This window comes from Eptesicus fuscus, chromosome 9 (assembly GCF_027574615.1).
Source record: "Eptesicus fuscus isolate TK198812 chromosome 9, DD_ASM_mEF_20220401, whole genome shotgun sequence".
In the NCBI taxonomy this organism is placed as follows: domain Eukaryota; kingdom Metazoa; phylum Chordata; class Mammalia; order Chiroptera; family Vespertilionidae; genus Eptesicus; species Eptesicus fuscus.
The window spans coordinates 79,749,806-79,769,740 of NC_072481.1; positions in this window are offsets into that span (position 1 = coordinate 79,749,806).

Sequence of the window (19,935 nt, forward strand, 5' to 3'; positions counted from 1 at the left end):
AAAAGAACAATGTGGAGAAGTCATGTGAAGAAGGAGAGGCCCTGAGCTTTAACAGAGAAAAAAGCCTAGCAGAGTCCTGCTCCCATCTGACCCCCCAGCTGAATGTGGTCATGGGAATGACTGCCCCGCTGAGCCCAGGCCAGATTGCAGAATCATGAGCAAATAAAATGATTGCTATTTTAAGCCACTAATTTTTGAGTTGGTTTGTTGTGTAGCAATAGATCATTGAAAATAACTATAAATATGCCGTTCCAAGGAGTAGAACTGTTCACCACTGCTGGAAGAGACTGTTTGGGTTGAATTGTGTCTCCCCCCTCCCACCCCCACCCTCCGCCGCCTCCCTTGAAGATATGTTGTAGTCCCAACCCCAGAACTGGTGAATGTGACTTTTTTTGGAAATAGGGTCTTTGCAGATGCAATCAGGCTAAGATGAGGTCATTAGGGAGGGCCCTATTCTAATATGGCTGGTGAACTGGAAAGAAGAAGAGATAGAGACCCAGAGGAGATGCTAGGGGAAGACAGAGGCAGAGATTGGAGTGATACAGCTAGGGCCAATGAATGCCAAGCATTGTGAGCTGTTGTGAGAAGCTAGAAGGAAAGCATGGGGCAGAGTCTCCCGGGCCCTTAAGCCAAAGAACTGTGGCTCTCTGTTCATCCTGATCACTAGAAGGGCCTCAGGACTCAAGCAAATTTACTTTATCTTTGCTTTGAAGTTTTAGTTTTTTCCTTTCTACCTTGTTCTCTCGTAGTGGTACAAGTTACATGGTTGATGTTTGCATACATGTTGGAGAATACATCCTTTAAAATGAGAACCTTGGGCTGAATCTATGTTAAGAGAAATTTCCTAGCAAGGACATTCTCTATTGAGGAATGACTCCATTAATCCCTGAAAACTTCCTTGCTTACTGACACAAGATGTACATTTGTACATTTTTGCCACAGACAAAGGATCAACCATTTTTCCACTCTTTAGTGGAACAGAAATTTTACAGTTGAGTGACTTTTTTGTAGAGTGACTTTTTTCATGGACTATTTTGGTAGAGAACTAGAAAAAATTATATAAATAATATGTTATAGTAATATATATTATGTGAAATTATATATTATATACAATTATATATTATTAATGATAAGGTTATATGCAAACATGGACACACCCACTTAAATTCTCAATTGTAGAATTTTTCATTATTATCTTTTATACTAAAAATCTTTATTCTTAAAATTATAAAGATAATTTTTTATTTTCTAAACAAAACAAGAAAATAGTTTCAAATAATAATACAACACAAAGAGTAAAATTACTGACTGAAATGTTCAAGAATTTTTCTGCAATTCTTTTGTTTTTAGACTGTATCCCACAAAAGATGTTCAAGCAAATTATTTTGTTCCTGAGTCCTCCATAATCACCCACTTTACATGGCTCTGTAATTACTTATCTGGTAGGCATTTAGTTCAATTGTTTCTGTTCCTTTTCAATGTGAGGGATTGGCATTCCAACAGCTGGCAGTTCCATTTCACAGGAGAGAGAGGCTTGCGGATACCAGGCTGCTAGTTTTTCTTGCTGGAGATAGTCAGCTACTGGCTGAGAGACAGGAGTCCACTCCACCGGTCCATTTGGAGATATATACAAGGGTTACCTTTCACCACCATTTGTTCTTTCTTCAATTACTTAATATAATTATAAATACAAGACTTGCATTATACAGGCATGATTTCTGTTTCAACAAGCCAAAGCTGACAACTATTTTAAACTTTTCTAATAATTTTAGAAGCCAGTATTTTTATTTATTCATTATTATTTTGTAAATTCTACTAAAGTCAGTTCCATTCATAAATATTTTAAATCACCCTTTCTCTACTAAGTTAATATATCATGTTATGCTAAGGTTTGCAGTAGATATATCTAAGCGATTCTCCCAATTAATTTTATCCTGACCCAGTGCTAGTCAATTTTTAAATTTTCCTGTAGGGGTACAAAGGAGGTATTTTGTTGCACTGAATTCCACATAATTAGCAAATAACAATATATAAAAATTCAGCTCTTTAAGTTTTGCCTCAAATCCTCCTTTGATTCATGGGTCAGATTTTACCTTTTATGTTATCTGTGCCCTTATTTTAATTATACACAAACCTAGTGCAGAACTCCAATTTCTCCAGAGGCATTTGGATGAATATAAATATTCATTACTTTAGTGGCATATAATATAAAATTCCTAAAGCCAATTAATAATGCTATAAAATATGGTTAGAGAATTTAAAAATTAAATACAAAATTAATTCAATAACTAGAAAGTGTCAGATGTTACACTACTGAACTATCCCCAGAAATCTCCCATGAAATCTTTTCTATAGCTTAATTTCTGGATTATCTGAGTTCTGCTAGAATCTTTTCAGATCTAAATCTCCCTCAGAGAAAACGTCAACGAAATGGTGGAGTAATTGTTTTTCTTTAATGAGTAAGCATAGTGATTTACTCCCTTATGGTATATAGCAAACTTTATAAATATAGTGAACCTTAAGTTTTTTTAAATGTCCCAACATCCTATCTAATAAAGAGGAAATATGCTAATTGACTGTCACACCCTCAGAAAGATGGCATCGCCCACAACCAATAAGGAGGGAATATGCTAATTGACTGTCACACCCTCAAAGATGGCAGCACCCACAGCCACAAGATGGTGGTGCCCAGTCCCCACAGCCCTGCCAGGGCGGCTGGCACATGGCATGGCCGGGCCCGCCCCCAGGCGGGTCTGGCCACTCTGTGCACCTGCCTCCAGAGTCCCCCAGTCCCCTCAGCCCCCCAGCCAACCAGGGCCAGCCTGAGAGATGGCCAAATAACTGAACAATCAGGCTGCATGGGGCAACCAAGCCAGTGGGGTGGGCCATGAGGGGTGACCAGGCCAGCAGGGGGGGTTGTTGGGGGTGACCAGGCCAGCGGGGGGGGGGGCAGTTGGGGGTGACCAGGCTGGCAGGGGGGACGTTAGGGGTGACCAGGCGGGGGGGGGGGGCAGTTAGGAGCAATCAGGCTGGCAGGGAAGGTGCAGTTAGGGTCAATCAGACTGGCACGCAGAGGCAGTGAGGTGCAATCAGGCCGGCGGGGGGACAGTTAGGGGAGACCAGGCAGGCAGGCAAGTGAGCGATTAGGAGCCAGCGGGGGCAGTTAGGGGAGACCAGGCAGGCAGGCAAGTGAGCGATTAGTAGCCAGCGGTCCAGGATTGTGAGAGGGATGTCCGACTGCCAGTCTAGACTGGCAGTCGGACATCCCCCGAGGGGTTCCGGATTGGAGAGGGTGCAGGCTGGGCTGAGGGGACCCCTCCATGCACGAATTTCATGCACCGGGCCTCTAGTCTATCTATATAAAAACCTAATATGCAAATCAGTCCCTATGATGTGTACTGACCACCAGGGGGCAGATGCTCAATGCAGGAGATGCCCCCAGCCCACAGACCCTGACCGGCAGTGGTGGTGGGGCGGGGCCACCAAATGGGCAGCCAAGGCAGGTGCCAGCAGGCCTCCTCCCCCCATCGGCCAGTTGCCCCACAGATCAGCCCTGATCACTGGCCAGGCCTAGGGACCCTACCTGTGCACGAATTTCATGCACCGGGCCTCTAGTTGTTTATAAACATGGTAAGTGTTCAGCTTAAAGTTACAAATCTAAGTGTGATGAAGACTGTTACTTGTCCCCTAATATATATTTTCCCTTTCTTCTATAGCAGTGGTTGGCAAACTGCGGCTCGCGAGCCACATGCGGCTCTTTGGCCCCTTGAGTGTTCTAATGCCACTTCTTCAAAATAGACGCGCCCAAGCCAAAAACCGACTTCTGCGCATGGGCCACGAAGTTTCAATCGCATTGTACGTGCACGCCCACACGTGGTATTTTGTGGAAGAGCCACACTCAAGGGGCCAAAGAGCCTCATGTGGCTCGCGAGCCGTGGTTTGCCAACCACTGTTCTATAGTAATGGAGTCCTTGATTTTTGTTGGGTGCATCATCTCCTACAAAACAGACCCCATTTTCCAACCTCTCATTTACCTACGTGTGGCCATGTGACCAAGATCTTATTATAGGCATTGTTGTGGACTAAATTGTGTGCCCACCCCCAAATTCATATGTTAAAGTCTTAACTCCCAATACCTTAAAATGCTGTTCCCATCCAGATTGATTCCTTGATTTGATTATTTTTCTCTTAAGACCTTTAAATATATTTTCTGGTAAACTCTAAAGAACTTTGCACTTGATGGAATCCTGACATGCTTTCACCGACTGCCTGCCTCTTAAGACCATGCTGCTCTCACAGATATTGAAATGGTAGCAAATGGAATTGGGGATTTCTCTCAGGGCATTATCTGACTGATAAGGCCCAACTTTCAAGGTCATGCTGCTGACAGGACACACCTGGGTTTGAAACCACCTTCATCCTTTGTTAGCTGTGGAATTCTTACTAGACAAGTTCCACATCCATTCTGAGCCTCTTTTCTCATATGAGAGTGCAAAGAACACTCTTACATATTTCAAGGAATTTACTGAGAAAATAAAATAAAATAATGTATTATATACGTAGGCTTTATCATTGTACCTAGAATATAGCACTTAATAAATGGTAGCTGTAATTATGTTATTATTAATATTATATCATATGAAAATAAACTCAGCTGAGTTAGCAAGGAGTGTAAAAATGTGTGTACATGTTAAAGATTACATTAGACTTTCTCGTACATTTCACTCTTCCTGCCTTGGGCCCCGACACCCAAACTCCTGAGAAGTGTTTGTCATCCCTGGAGAAACTCTAGCACGAGACTTTTTCTCATGTGAAAACGCCAAAGCCTCTGTGAGAAGTAAAGGTTTTTAGTGTCTCTGGTCTTCTTCTGAGCTGAGAATGCAAGCATGAAAGGCCTCTGAACGGGAGGGGATTGGGGGCTGGGACTTTGGGGAGGGCAGCTGGAGCGTTATATGGAGAAGCAGCAAAGACTTGAGTATGTTTCCTTCTCTTAGTTCGGCCAAGGGTCTGGTCTCTAATCACTATTTTCTCTCACCTCTTTTGTTGCATTTGTCAAATGCTGTCTCCTTCAAATCCATAGCATTTCTTCCTTCCTCGTTGCCCTGGAAACAGCTCCCCTTATCCAGCCAGGAGGGTTTTATTGATTTCTCTACCTTCTTTCAACCTCTCTTTAAAAACAGAAACATCAAGTTAAAATCCTGCCTTCTGAGAAGTCCTCCTTGAAAAACTTGAACAGTTATAAATATGCATATTTGTTCACTTTCTTTTTAGTAATGAAACAAACTCCCATTTATTTTGGTTTGTGCATTGTTTTCTCTCCCTTTAATCAAATTTAAGATGACCTTATTTTTTGTGTGGCATCTAGTATATTTGATTGAATGTGTTCTTTTAGTATAGTTATATTAACATTAAGATTAATTTGTGACATCTTCCCTCTCTCTGACCGATGGCTTCATATAGAAACTTAATGCATGAACGCTGACTACACACCACCCTTCCTATCAGAGAAGGAATCCCACATCTAAAGGAGCTATGCATCTAAAGTAATATTTCATGTAGTAAAATTCTGATGCAAGTAATCCTAATGTAAGGCCCCACATATAACCTGAACTTAGAAGAGTCTTTGAATAATTATATTTCACATCTGGAAGCATTCTCAGAGGTCACTGAAGCCTTAGATTCTTAGGGGTAATTACTTTAATCAAGAACAGAAATTAATTATATAGCCAAAGCTACTTCCAATTAGAAAGGAAATAGAAAATTCCCCTAAAACATGATTAATTGATTAAAAACGAATGCGCACACATCCCATCTCCATTATTAATATTACTAGGTACACCTGTGCACAAGGGTTCACGGGCAGCATATTGCTGTTCCTCGCCCAGGAGCATGCCCAGCTGATTCCCCTTAGCTCTTCTGCAGCCAGGGGAGGGGTGGGAGAAGTGCTCCTTTCAAGCCCCCAGTCCCCACGCTGCATCTATGCCCCACTTCTACTCAGGAGAGACTGCGGGGCCAGGCCTGGCTGGCTGGCTGTGCGCGGTGAGTCAGTGTGGGTCCACACCTCGGGAGCTTGTCCTTTTGAGTCCCTTCCCCTCTGGGTCCTGATACCCAAGTTGGAAAGTTCTTCTTTCTTTCTTTTTTTAAAATATATTTTTATTGATTTCAGAGAGGAAGGGAGAGAGAGAGAGAAACATCAATGATGAGAGAATCATTGATTGGCTGCCTCCTGCAGGCCCCCTACTGGAGACCAAGCCCACAACCCAGGCATGTGCCCTTGACCGGAATTGAACCCGGGACCCTTAAGTCCACAGGCCAGTGCTCTGTCCACTGAGCCAAACCAGCCAGGGAAGAAAGTTCTTTCTTTGATGTTTCCTAACTTCATCCACCCTGGGCTTCCTTTCTTCTTTCTTTCTTTTTTTATTTGAGCACCTTACCACTTTATCTCCTCTTTGCCCAGCCCCTGTATTTTCCAGATTCAGGGAGAGGGAAACAGGCTCTCTAGGCTAGCATGCTGAATTTGGGTCTCACTCTTAATTCTGCTGGTTCTTTTAATTGTGGTTTCCGCTTAGGATTGGGCTAAGAGAGGCGGGGTTGATGAAGAAAATACACGCACAAAAACAAATGTGACTTTGAATATATCTCTGTCAAATGATTTTTATAAATTAGATCATTTTAAAACTGAAGAAAGATAAGTTTTTGGTCCAGTTTGTTCATCTCATACTTTCAGGCCAGTATTGTTTCCAGAGCAGTGTGCTGCCTCTTATGTAAGAGCTCCATTATGATGGTAAAAGTTCCTAATCAGCCATAAGTAAATTATACTGGTTTTTAGGATATTAATGAAAATGGTACTATCTTGGGTATTTGCCTTCTTCTTGTACCAGAATTGTTTCCCAGAGAATTCAGAAAGAAATATTTCTTGGTCATTCCAGGTAGTTGGTTATTTGTCACCAAACTGAAGAAGTGGCTTAGCAGAGATGCCCCCTCCGGGTCAGTGCGTAATAAAGCAATCAATCATTCAACAACCAAGTTATGTCACTCCTGCTGAAAACTGTTACGGGAGCTCAGTTTTCCTGAGCACACTGGCAAGAAATGCCAAGATGCTTATCCTTAGCATACAATGAAAGTGATTTCATTTTACACAGCTTCTTGGCACTCATTATCTCCTTCTGGTCGAGGAGGCCAGAAACCCTTTTTTTAAACCTTAAATCTCCACGTCACATCCTGTATGAACCTCAGGGGTTCTGGAAGAAACTGAAAATAGAATTCAAATAACCAGGCTTCCAACAGGCCTGTGTCTTTGCAACTGTTGTCCCCTTGGCTCTGGGAAGATTCTGTGGGGTAGTGTGCTGCATGCACCACTAGAGGGCGCTTTGACACTTGCTTTTGAAGCTACAGTTTTTTAGCATCCTCAAGTTGCGATCATCTGCATTTGTTGCTGTGCCCCCACATTTAGTAATATTTTGTGGTAGCACCAATGAGATTCTCTCCCTGTATAACAGTGGCTCTCTGCAGTCCTTAACAAATATTGGTTGAGATGGGCATAGTTACAGTGGAGTCTAGCTAATTAACAAGAAATGGATGAATTCTAAATGCCAGAAAAGGACTCAAAAGAGCTGGTACACTATGGTTTGGTTGTCTTCCTTAGTAGGAAAGCACCCAGAATAATAGTGTGACTTACTAGACAAATAGGGCAGACATATAGGGTAAGCCCCCCCTTCATAAGTATGTGTCTGGAACAGGTAAATTTAGATTCTACTGAGGAAGAAGGGCAGACAAACACTGGAAGATATATGTATTGACCAGGAGTAGAAGGATCAAAAGAACTTGGGTGAAGTAGGTCTATTGGATACTGTAAGGAAAACAGAAAGGCAAAGCATTTTAAAAGGTTTAAGGTCAGCAACTTCTTCTTCCCTCCTCACCCAATAGTTTAGAGGTCACTGCATTGAAACACCTGAGGCGAGGACTAAGCAAGTATCAGAAGTAGAGGTGGGTTCTAAAGTCAATTTCTTTAGACAGAATTGGCTAATATTTAAAAGGACAGTGGGTGGAAAGTTGTCACCATGCACATACTGATAAACTTGAACAAATTCCCAACACAATAAAAAAAAAACCCACAGAAATGGGAGTTGAAAATTTTGGAGAATGGCCATCAAGCACCATTGAACTCTGCAAAAAAGGTATACATGTATTTTATATATATATTGATTTCAGAGAGGAAAGGAGAGGGAGAGAGAGAGAGATAGAAACATCAATGATAGAATCATTGATCGGCTGCCTCCTGCACACCCCCTACTGGGGATCAAGCCTGCAACCCGGCCATGTTCCCTTGACTGGAATTGAACCCAGGACCCGTCAGTCCGCAGGCCGACACTCTATCCACTGAGCCAAACCAGCTAGGGCAAGATATAGGCGTTTTCATGGTGGCCCAATGACCTTGAATGACCCAGCCTCACCATTTTGACTGCTTGTCTCACTCCATTCTCTCCTTCCCTTCCCACTTCCAGAACACAAACCTCTTTTGCTGCAGGAATAATCTACCCACTAAGAGTTTCACCTTACATTCTCCTTGACAAAAATTCCACGTGTCACCTGTGACTGGGCATTATGGCTATTTTTCAGGTTATCTCCATTCATCATGATCTCTACCCCCATTCCCATGGCTGCTTCAGTGGGGGTGGTCTTCCATCTCCAAATGTGTCTGTACTGGCCTTTCGGTGAGACTTTTGGAAGTCAAGGCCACTTGTTTTTTTGTTGTTTTTTTTGTTTTTTATATCCCCTCATAAGCCTAGAAGAGGGTTCTCTACATAAAATCATAATATTTTAGAAGTGGAACTTAACTGTCATCTAGTTTATCCTTCTATCAGAGAGTTAGCGTTGAATGCCCAAAGACTGTTAGGATCCCAACAACCTTTTAAATTTCCTTTGTGAGAAGTTTAAAATGAAGCTACTGAAAACATTAGTGTAGAGGTTTTTACATGAACAGGGTTTTCATTTCTTTGTGATAAATGTCCCGGATTGAAATTGCTGGGTTATATGATAGCTGCATGTTTAGTTTTTTAAGGCGCTGCCAAACTTTTCCAGAGTAATTGAACCATTTTATGTCCCCACTGCCACTGAGTGATCCAGTTTCTCCACAGCCTCGGCAGCATTTCCTGTTGTTGCTATATTTTATTCCAGTTATTCTGGTGGGGTATAGTGACCTCCCTGTGGGTTAAGTTTGCTTTTTTTTTTTTTTTTTTTTTAATAAAAAAGAGTCTCTATGCGGTCTCCATTTCAGTCCTCGGGTATCAAGGTTCTCTCCTGCGAGTTTTCTGTTGGTTATTCAGGAAGTTTTTCTGTATTTTTTTTTTGTGTGTGTGTGAGTGTGTGTGTGAGAGTGTGACCTTGACATTTCTGAAGATTACAGGCCAGTTATTTTAGCATGTCTCTCAGCTTGAGTTTATCTGATGTTTCTTCCTTAAGTTTGCATTTTTCTAATGGCTAATGATGTTGAACATATTTTCATGTGTTTATTTTCCATCTGTGTATCTTCTTCAGTGAAATGTCTCTCCATGTCTTTTTTCTTTTTCCTAATTGGGTATGTTTCTTTAACCATTGAATTTGTAAAATTCTTTATATATTTTAAATATAAATCCTTTGTCAAATATGTGGTTTGCAAATATTTTCTCTCAAACTCTAGCTACTCTTTTCATAAGCAAACGTTTTTAATTTTGACAAAGTCCAATTTACCAATTTTTCCTTTTTGAATCATGGTTTTGTTGTCAGGTCTAAAATTACTCCGTCTAGCCCGAGACCCTGGAGACTTTTCCTGATGAGGGCTTATAAAGTTTTCTTAAATCTTTTAAGCTAAAAAAATTATGTTATTTCAGCATGAATTAACTCTTTGTTTGCCTTTGTGTGTGTGTTTACTAGGGAATTATAATCACTACACCATAGATGTGTTTGTAGTCCCAGCTTTGTAAGCATGTTCCCACTCACCCCCACATGCTTTCTGGTTGGTTGGAGAGAACCAAAGGAGAATTCTTAAGATGACATTGAAAGGAGTTTTTTGGGTAAAATAGGAATTTTGGGGGGTGAAAAAGGCAGGTTTAGGAAATTTTAAAAATTAAGAGGCCCAGGAAAAAAAACACAGGGCTACAGAGTTGCAAAAGGGTACATTTCCATAAGACAAGGGAGCTGGGAGTAGCAAAAAGTACATATTTACAGAATAAAGGGAAGGAGGAAGAAAGCCCAGAGGGGATAGAGAAACAATAAGGAAGGAGGGAAGGAGAGCCTGTGAGGTTGGACCTTTGAGCTCAGGAGTTGCTATAGTGACCAAATCAGAAGGGGATAGTGACCAATCAGAGGGGATATCAAGGCACACAGATCTGCAGCCTTTATAAACCATAGGGAAAAGGGATTCAGTGGGACTCTTTCCCCCTCCCCAGGTGGGAGTCTGTGCTGAGGGATTCTTTCCCCTTCCCCACATGGGAGTCTGTACTTGTTCTTCACTAAATTTCCATCTGCTATACCACCTTTCGTCCGTGGTTTCATTCTTCGACTCCACCGGACAACAGCCAGGGAAGCCATCCTGCCCAGGGGAACACCGCGTTCCTGTCCAAAAATCCTATATCAATATCTCTTCCCTTCAGTAAAATGGCCAAGCTATTGTACCTTTTGTGAGGTGGTGGTGACTGCTTTGGGAAGAACCCCACTTTAGACAGTGAAAGGTCTAGGAACTCCCAAATGAGGTGGAGAGAATAAGAGTTTGAGAACCCCTGACCAGGGATAGAATATCCTTTATCCAGAAGCACAGGCTTTATCCATCCGAAAGACATTTGTCACGAGATTAAAATGCTAATTCAAACACTGCCTATAAAAACCAACATCAGCATATGTTTTCAGAATTTCTTCATCATTCCATTTTCAAGCTCCTATCCCAAACAAGATGGTTTAGTCTTTAAAACTGGCTACATTAGCATGCACAGCAGTGTAAAAATTTGTTCAAATGTTAATGCAAGCAATTGCTGTTAATTTCCTGTTTACCCTAATCCAAAATGTGAAACTCTGTTCTTTCAGCCAGCATTTATTCTCTAGCCAAATAGATCTCCCTCCGGGCTCCCTCCCCACCACCTCCCGTGGTTCCAGCCTCTTCCTTTCACTCAGACTCTTATTCCTTTCATTTCTTCGGTACTCCCACTATTGTGATTCAATTATTTACCAATGGCTTCTTCTTTACATTAAAACAAATATAATAAAACTTCTTTACATCAAATGGTCTAAACATTAAAATTTAATCTACATGGAACAATAATTATCCAGTACTCTATTCTATTTCCTAGCTGTGTTTTTCGTAGGGATGATTTTCTTCAATATCATCTAATTTTTCAAGATATAATTCATATAACATAAAATTCACCACTTAAAGTTTACAATTCGGTGTTTTTTAGAGTATTTGCAGGCTGTGCGATGTCCATGAAGGGACTGAGGGGATGGATGAATGAAGGGCTTGCAGGGTGGAGTGTGAGGAAGTGGGCAGCCATTGATGATGTTGAATATTTCTAAATATAGTAATAAATATTTCTAAATATAGAAATGCAGAGGTGATAAAATCATGGGAGGGTGTGATCACCTCAATAACCAAGATGGAAATGAGAGGAGCAGAGGTTCCGGGCAGGTGGATAAAGACAGTCAGTCAGGGGGTCCCTGTCCAAAGCTACTGAGGACCCTGCAACCTAACTGTGCTGGTGAGACTCGGGGTCAGAGACGAGTCCATCACTCCTCCGCTGGACAGTTTGCCCCAGGCCCACGGGTCTCCTCACTGTGGTTGGCACAATCATGGCCTCTCCGCCACTGAATTGTTGCTCACCCTGTCTCTCTCTCCTGAACGCACCCTAGAGCTCATCCGTCTTTCATTGCCCCGCTCATGTTCTCTGTGACATTTTCTCCAGCAATCCTGCCTACCAGCGCATTTAACCGAAAACTTATGATGCAGAAGTCATTGTATGCTTGCCAGCAGTCTCACCACTGGGCTGTTGCTGATCTTGATCTTGAAGCCTAATGAATAACCCTGCCTCACCTGTGTCCATCAGCAGCTTCCAAGCGATCATGTAAAGGACCCTTACCAGGTATTATTAGTTTGCTAGGGCTACTGTAACAAACACCATAGACTGAGTGGCTTAAACAATAGACATTTATTTTCTCAGTTCTGGAGGCTGGAAGTCCCTGATCAAGGTGCTGGCTGGGTTGGTTCCCGGTGAGAACTCTCTTCCTGTCTTGCAGATGGCTATCTTCTCGCTGTGTCCTCACATAGCCTTTCCTCTGGGTGCACTGGCAAGATAGGGGAGAGGTATTTATGGTATCTCTTTCTCTTCATATAAGGACATCTGTCCTCACATCTGGCCCCACCCCTATGACATCATTTAACCTTAATTACCTCCCTAAAGGCTCTGTCTCCAAACACTCTCAAATTGGGGCTTAGGGCTTCAAGAAATTAGTTTTAGAGGAACTGATGGGGAAATGGGACATTTGGGGGCTGGGGGGGCTGGCGATCTGAATCTGTGCCAGTAACTTAATGTACATTCTTGGTAGCCTAATTAAGTCACTGCCCCTTTCTCCACAATCTGGTCTGGTGGGACCTGTTTTCCTGATTGCTCCCGATTTGCAAGGGGGCCATAAACAAAGAATGTAAGAGCTTAGCTACAGGGGAGGTCACTGGCACCACCCAGACCCAGCATTTAGATAAAATCTAACTTCCCCATTCTGACTGACTCAGAGGGGCTGTGGAAGCCCACCCCAAAAGCATGGTAGTTAGGAAACAGAAAACAAAGAAACCGAAGGGTATAAAGAGAAAGCTTCCTCCATATTCAGGGGCTCAGGATTTGGAGAACTGACCCCCTGAGTCACTGCACTAGTACATGTGAAACATCTGAAAACAAATGGGTTTATCTTGGACCTCCAAGTACTCCTGTGTATTTTTCGGTTGCCTGGTAAATTCTGTAACAACCAATTCAGTCCACAACACTAGGAAAAGACTGGGGATCCCTCCCACAGGAGGAAAAAAAAAGATCTAGAAAAATAAGACTTACCTTTCTCCATATTTCCATGGACTTAAAAAGTTGGCTCAGTGGAATAATTACACACACACATTATAAATCAGTCATCTTCAATATATCATAGTGAAAGATGAAACGCGCCATTATGAAAGATGAAACAGAGGGCCGGAGACCAGGGACCAGGACACAGTCTTTATTGGAGAGAAGACCCTGCCGGCTCCCTTCCAGAGGGAAAAAGAGAGGGCATGCCGGGGTGAAAGCGCCTTTTGAGGGGAGGAAAGGAGGGGACGGACGGGGCTTAGGGTACTCAGCACACACTGATTGGTGGTTTCATGTAAGGCACATGATTAGGGACCTAGGGACTTAGGAATCGGGGACTTAGGGTATTTGGCAGGTGCTGATTGGTGGTTCAATGTACAGTCCATATAAAGTGTTCAGGAATGTCCAGCTGGAGATGGAGTTTACATCATACTCTGCCCATCAGTTGGGGGAAGGGAGGATCTATCACGTAGTAATTTTGACATACTATTCAACTCATTGCACATTTTTTAGACTGACATCTAAAAGTTTTTATCACAAGTTTTAAGTTGTTGCAAAAGATGAAATATTCAGTCTGGTGTGTTATAAATATTGCAATTTTAAAATAAAATTATAACATCACTCATTTAATCATCACCTTTTTTAAAAATTACAAATCCTTATTTTAATGACCATACATTTCAAATTACTTCTTTTTCTCCTTGAAATTGTATTTCAATTCTACTTCCCCATAGAATTATGTCCTATTATAATAATACATTTTATACTTCAGAGTTTTTTTTATTAATTACCCTATTACATTTTTCAACAAAAAAGTGAACTTAATTTTTTGAAGTGTCTGTGATTAAAGGTTAAGATGTTAAAATAAATCAGGATTGAGCTATTAAGAATTTATTATTGTTATATAATACATTAAAATCCTATCTAATAAAGAGGGAATATGCTAATTGACCCTCACGCTGTCACAAAGATGGCGGCACCCACGGCCAATAAGGAGGAAATATGCTAATTGACTGCTCGCCCTCAAAGATGGTGGCGCCCACAGCCAATAAGGAGGGAATATGCTAGTTGACTACCCCACCCTCAAAGATGGTGGCACCCACAGCCAGTAAGGAGGGAATGTGCTAATTGACTGCCCTGCCCTCAAATATGGCGGCGCCCACAGCCACAAGATGGCGGCGCCCAGTCCTCTCAGCCCCGCCAGGGTGGCAGGCATGTGGCAAGGCCAGGCCTGCCCCCAGGCGGGCCCAGCCACTCTGTGTGCCTGCCTCCAGAGTCCCCTAGTCCCCTCAGCCCTCCAGCCACCCAGGGCCGGCCCAAGGTGCAGGAAAGCCTCGGATGATGGCTGCCCAGCTGCCCAGGGCCTGCCTGAGGCTCAGGTAACCAGGGCCGGCCGAGGCTTGCGCTGCCGGCAGTGGCAGCAGCAGATGTGTGATGGGATTCGCTTTCCTCCGATCGCTGGGTCACCTTCCACCCCTGAGGGCTCCCGGACTATGAGAGGGGGCAGGCTGGGCTGAGGGACACCCCCTCCAGTGCATGAATTTTCATGCATCGGGCCTCTAATAAAAATATAAATAATTATACTTTGAAAATGCTAACTACATATAAAAAGTAAAATTTTTATTAAAAGTTCATTTGTTAATGAGTATTTCCCCCAATTGGTCACATATCTATAAATGAATATTAATTATTTATGGAGCTCTGAGACATAATTAACATTAATTCTATTTCTATTATTTTATAAGTAAATGTGCTCACTGAAAAAAAACTAGCTCATATGGTTGGATGAGAATTCATATATTCTTGAATAGTAAGTTACTCAGTGTTTTTAACTCTGAATTATATGCCAAGAATCATGTGGTGATGAACTCTCACCCAAAATTCCTTTTAGTAACTTATTTATCAGCTAACAAGTCCATTTGGTACCCCTTCACTTTTGCTGAAAGCAAATTGGTAATTCAATTGCCAAAGGTTTATTACCAAGTTATTTAATTATTCATATTGGCTCTTTTTGTTGTTGTTTTGGTCGTCCTGAGAAGTTCTTACCCCCCAACACAGTGTGCCTCCATAGGACTTGGCGTGTGGGAGAGGTAAAGAGAGAAGCCTGCCAGGGTACACAGGGAGGCCTGAGCTCAGGCATGTTCTCAGAGAACTTGTGGACACTGAGAGGTGGAATGAATTCCCCTAAATAATCAGCACCTGTGTATTTCTTCTTGGGAAAGCTGTACCCCAATTGAGAGATGGAGGCTATAGACAGCATAATATAGAGTTGGGGTTGAAGAGTCAAACAGAAGTTTGAATTCTGACTGCCATATACTGCCAGCGTGACTTAGATTTCCTCTTCCATTCTATAGAGATAATAAATGTACCTATTACTTAGTGTTTTTGTAAAAATATGCAAAATGCCTAGAACATAAAAAGCATAACTGCTCAACAAAAGTCCTCTCTCTCTCTCTCTCTCTCTTCTATATGCCAGGTTCTCTTCAAAGCATTTTACATAGATTATCATAGATTATCTTATACTAGTGGCCCAGTGCATGAAATTTGTACACGGGGGAGGGGGGGGGGCAGGGGGTGTCCCTCAGCCCTGCCTGCACCCTCTCCAATCTGGGACCCCTCAGGGGATGTCCAACTGCTGGGGGATGTCCCTGTGGGATCAGGCCTAAATCAGGAACAGAGGCAGTTGGACATCCCTCTCATAATCCAGGACTGCTGGCTCCTAACTGCTCACCTGCCTTCCTGCCCAATTGCCCCTAACACTCTGCCTGCCCACCTGCTCGCCCCCAACTGCCCCCCCCCCACTGGCCTGATTGCCCCCAAATGCCCTCCCCTGCCAGCCTCATGGCTCCCAACTGCCCTCCTCAGCCAGCCTCATGGCCCCCAACCGCCCTCCCCAGCTGGCCTCATGGCCCCCAAATGCCCTCCCCGGTCAGCCTCATGGCCCCCAACTGCCCTCCCCGGCCAGCCTCATGGCCCCCAACTGCCCTCCCCGCCCAGAGGCCCTCCGCAGCTGGGCGCAGAATGCTTGCCTCGTCGCCAGGGCGACGACACAAGTGTTCTGCACTCAGCCTGGCCAGGAGGCCCTCCCTTTGTGGCCAGGCATGGAACGCTTGCCTCGTCATCGTGGCAAAGAAGCAAGCATTCTACCAGGCCGCTCATGCTGCCCACTCTCAGCAGCTGCCCCCTGGGACCGGGGGACTCTGACGGGGCTGAGAGGACTGGGTGCTGCCATCTTATGGCTATGGGTGTCGCCATCTTTGTGATGGACTGATGGTTAATTTGATATTACCCTTTCATTAGATAGGATAGTCTCCCAGCAACTCTATGAAATATGGACTTTTATTATTCCCACTTTACAATTGAAGAAATTGAGGCATTGATGAGATTAGATCTCAATGTTACACATCTAGTAGATGGTGGACCATGAATTCAAAGCCAGACAGCCTGACTTCGGAGCCTGCTGTCTCAGCCATGACCCCTCACAATAGGTGGCACAAGAAGTCCGATTCTGTCCCAATGCTTAGAGCACATATGTGTTGGCCAGTTCTCTAAGAAGAGTGAAAACTCTTAAAATAGCAAAGTTCCATGAACTGTAGTTCAAAAGTTTGCTCAACCATAACAAAGTCAGCTTTTGGTGGAATAGTTTGCTGTCTCCTGAAGGTTTGCTATCCAGCAGCTCCTAAACAAAAGTCCTGCTTGCCTGATGCATGATCTCTAGAAAGCTAGCTAGGGAAATGGCCATGAACTAAGGTCCTTTTGCAGTATTTTTAGGGATTGTCAGATTTCTCCCCTTTCCATTTTAGCAAAGTACAGACTGGCTCCTGGACAGCCTCCTATGTCCAGGGCTTCAAATTCCCCAAGAATTGGTTTAACTCAGCCTCATCACCTCCTGCTGAGGTTGCTAGGGTCCAATTTCTATGCCAGGAACTACTGAAATGTTGGTTGGTTAAACCAACCCTGTATTAAGATCTTGAGGGACTTGGCGGGGCTCAGTTGCATGGTGTTATGTTTATTTTCATCAGATCAGCAGTTGCAGCATGGGCAGTGTTGATGGACTAGGCTGACTTTGCCTGCCGTTCAAGAAACTTGGAATTGGAGCCTTTTGCAGAGCTCCTATGGGCATTAGGGAGGGGGTCAAGGGTGGTAGGGGTCATGTTTGCAAGTAAGAGGAGCCAATGGGGAAGCTTGATTCTTGACTGTGCCCAACTGGCCAATGAGACAGCCCAGTGTGGTAGCTGGCTGTCCAGGCCAGGAGTCTGGCTAGCAACCATCTTCTACATCTGGCAGCACTGTGGCCTGTCTCTGTGGCAGTTTATTTTGGGCTTCACGGCTATTACCCGGAGTCAGGAATAATGTCTTTCATTCTGAGACGCCTAAACCCCCAACCGCAGGCCTGTTTTCCTCTAGGGCAGAGGGCAAATGCAATTACATCTGTGACCAATTTGCGCAGCTGGGAGCTCAGCCTCCTGACAGAAATATTTATTTGAGATTCAAGTCTCCAAGGAGCTGGGGAACCATATAGAAAGTGAGGTCCAGCCAGCATTTGTTGTCTATGCTCACTAGTCTGAACTTTGAGAACAAAACACAACAACAGAAAGTGTTAACTTTGTCTTTTATAAGCTAAAAATGTGACCAAGAGGTTTTTTGAGGCTTAGAGGAGAATAAGAATATTCAAATAAGATATGGTTGCCATTGACCTTGTACAAACAGCATGCATGTCACACATAGAACTAGTGAAAGAACTAGTGAAGGTAAAAAAAAAATCCTGATTTCCAGTTGTGGCTCTACTACCGCTAACCATGGCCTCCTGGGCTAGTCACCTCACTCAGGTACTTTCTCTATTATGTGGGAGAAGTGTAGTATCCATGCCCATGAGCTTCTTAAGGATCTAAAAATTTGCTTGGGACTGGAAAGAATCACCCCCAAATTCAAAAGAGAAAATTGCTAAACTGAAAAAACACTGTCTATTAAACAATGTGTTATTATGTCCAGCTCACTAATTTTTAAGTATACCTTTTTAAAAATGCATTAATTTAAAAAGAGTTTATTGGGTTAGGTTTTCTCACTTTATAAATCCCCAAGTAAGCTGAGAATCACTGTTAATTATAAATGATGTGTCAAATGTTATTTAAAGCAAGATGATGAAAAGCTTGTCATTTTTTTAAATTAAACATTACATTTAAAGTAAGTGCTTTTTAAGGTTTAATATTTTATGTGGGATGGGGCACAAAGGTCTTCCAATATCCTGGAACTTCACCTGTCTAGCCTTTAGTTGCCTGCTCTTGAGTGGATGACCTGTGAGGTTCCCTTCAGCTTTAACATGCATGGAACATTGGCAGAGAAATTGTAATCAGATAGATTCTCAACAAGGTTGAGTTAATCTTTTGGAGGCTAAGCTATGCCAGAAAGATCTGTTAGTGTTGTAACTGCTGCAGATATTCTGGCTGAGAACAGGAGTAAGCATGCAGGTGTGTTTACCTGTGGCCAGCTTTCTGCCTTGGCAAAGAGCTACCAGAATCTTGCGCAAACCACAATTTAACTAGCAATATCAAGTGACAGGCCCCTGTGCAGGGAAGCTCAGGTGCAGCAACATCCCATCACCACCTCTGTCCTCATCAACACGGCACTTTATTTTTTATATATATATTTTTATTGATTTCAGAGAGGAAGGAAGAGGGAGAGAGAGATAGAAACATCCATGATGAGAGAGAATCATGGATCGGCTGCCTCCTGCCTCTTTTTGAAAGTAAATTGACAATAAATATGAGGATTTATTTCTGAACTCTTGATTCTATTTCATCCACCTATCTGTCTGCCTTTACGTCAATACCACAATGTCTTGGTTACTGTAGCTTTGTAATAAGTGTTGAAGTTGGGAAGTATGACTCCTCCAACTTTGTCTTTTTTTTTTTCTTTCAAAATTAGTTTGACTATTCTGGGTTCTTTGAATTCCATACATTTTAAGATTAGATTTTCAATTTCTGCAAATAAGTAAGCTTGGATTTTGATTGGGATTACATTGACTCCTTTTTTAAAAAATAAGTCTTTATTGTTCAGATTATTACAGTTGTTCCTCTTTTTTCTCCCCATAGCTCCCCTCCACCCGGTTCCCACCCTCCCACCCCCGCCATGCCCTTACCCTGCCCCCCATTTTCCTCGTCCATAGTTGTTCGATTTTTGTCCAGTTTCTTCCCACACACCCCATAACCCCTTCCACCTGAGAATTGTCAGTCCACTCCCTTCCTATGCCCCTGATTCTATTATATTCACCAATTTATTCTGTTCATCAGATTTTTTATTCACTCGATTTTTAGTTTAACTTGTTGATAGATATGTATTTGTTGTCACTTTGTTGTTCATAATTTTTATCTTTACCTTTTTCTTCTTCTTCCTCTTCTTAAAGAATACCCTTCAGCATTTCATATAATACTGGTTTGGCAGTGATGAACTCCTTTAGCTTGTTCTTATCTGTGAAGCTCTTTATCTGACCTTCAATTCTGAATGATAACTTTGCTGGGTAGAGTAATCTTGGTTGTAGGTTCTTGCTGTTCATCACTTTGAATATTTCTTGCCACTCCCGTTTGGCCAGCATAGTTTCTGTTGAGAAATCAGCTAACAGTCGTATGGGTGCTCCCTTGTAGGTAACTAACTGTTTTTCTCTTGCTGCTTTTAATATTCTCTCTTTGTCTTTTGCTCTTGGCATTTTAATTATGATGTGTCTTGGTTTGGTCCTCATTGAATTCCTCTTGTTTGGGGTTCTCTGTGCATCCTGGACTTGTAAGTCTATTTCTTTCACCAGGTAGGGGAAGTTTTCTGTCATTATTTCTTCAAATAGGTTTTCAATATCTTGCTCTCTCTCTTC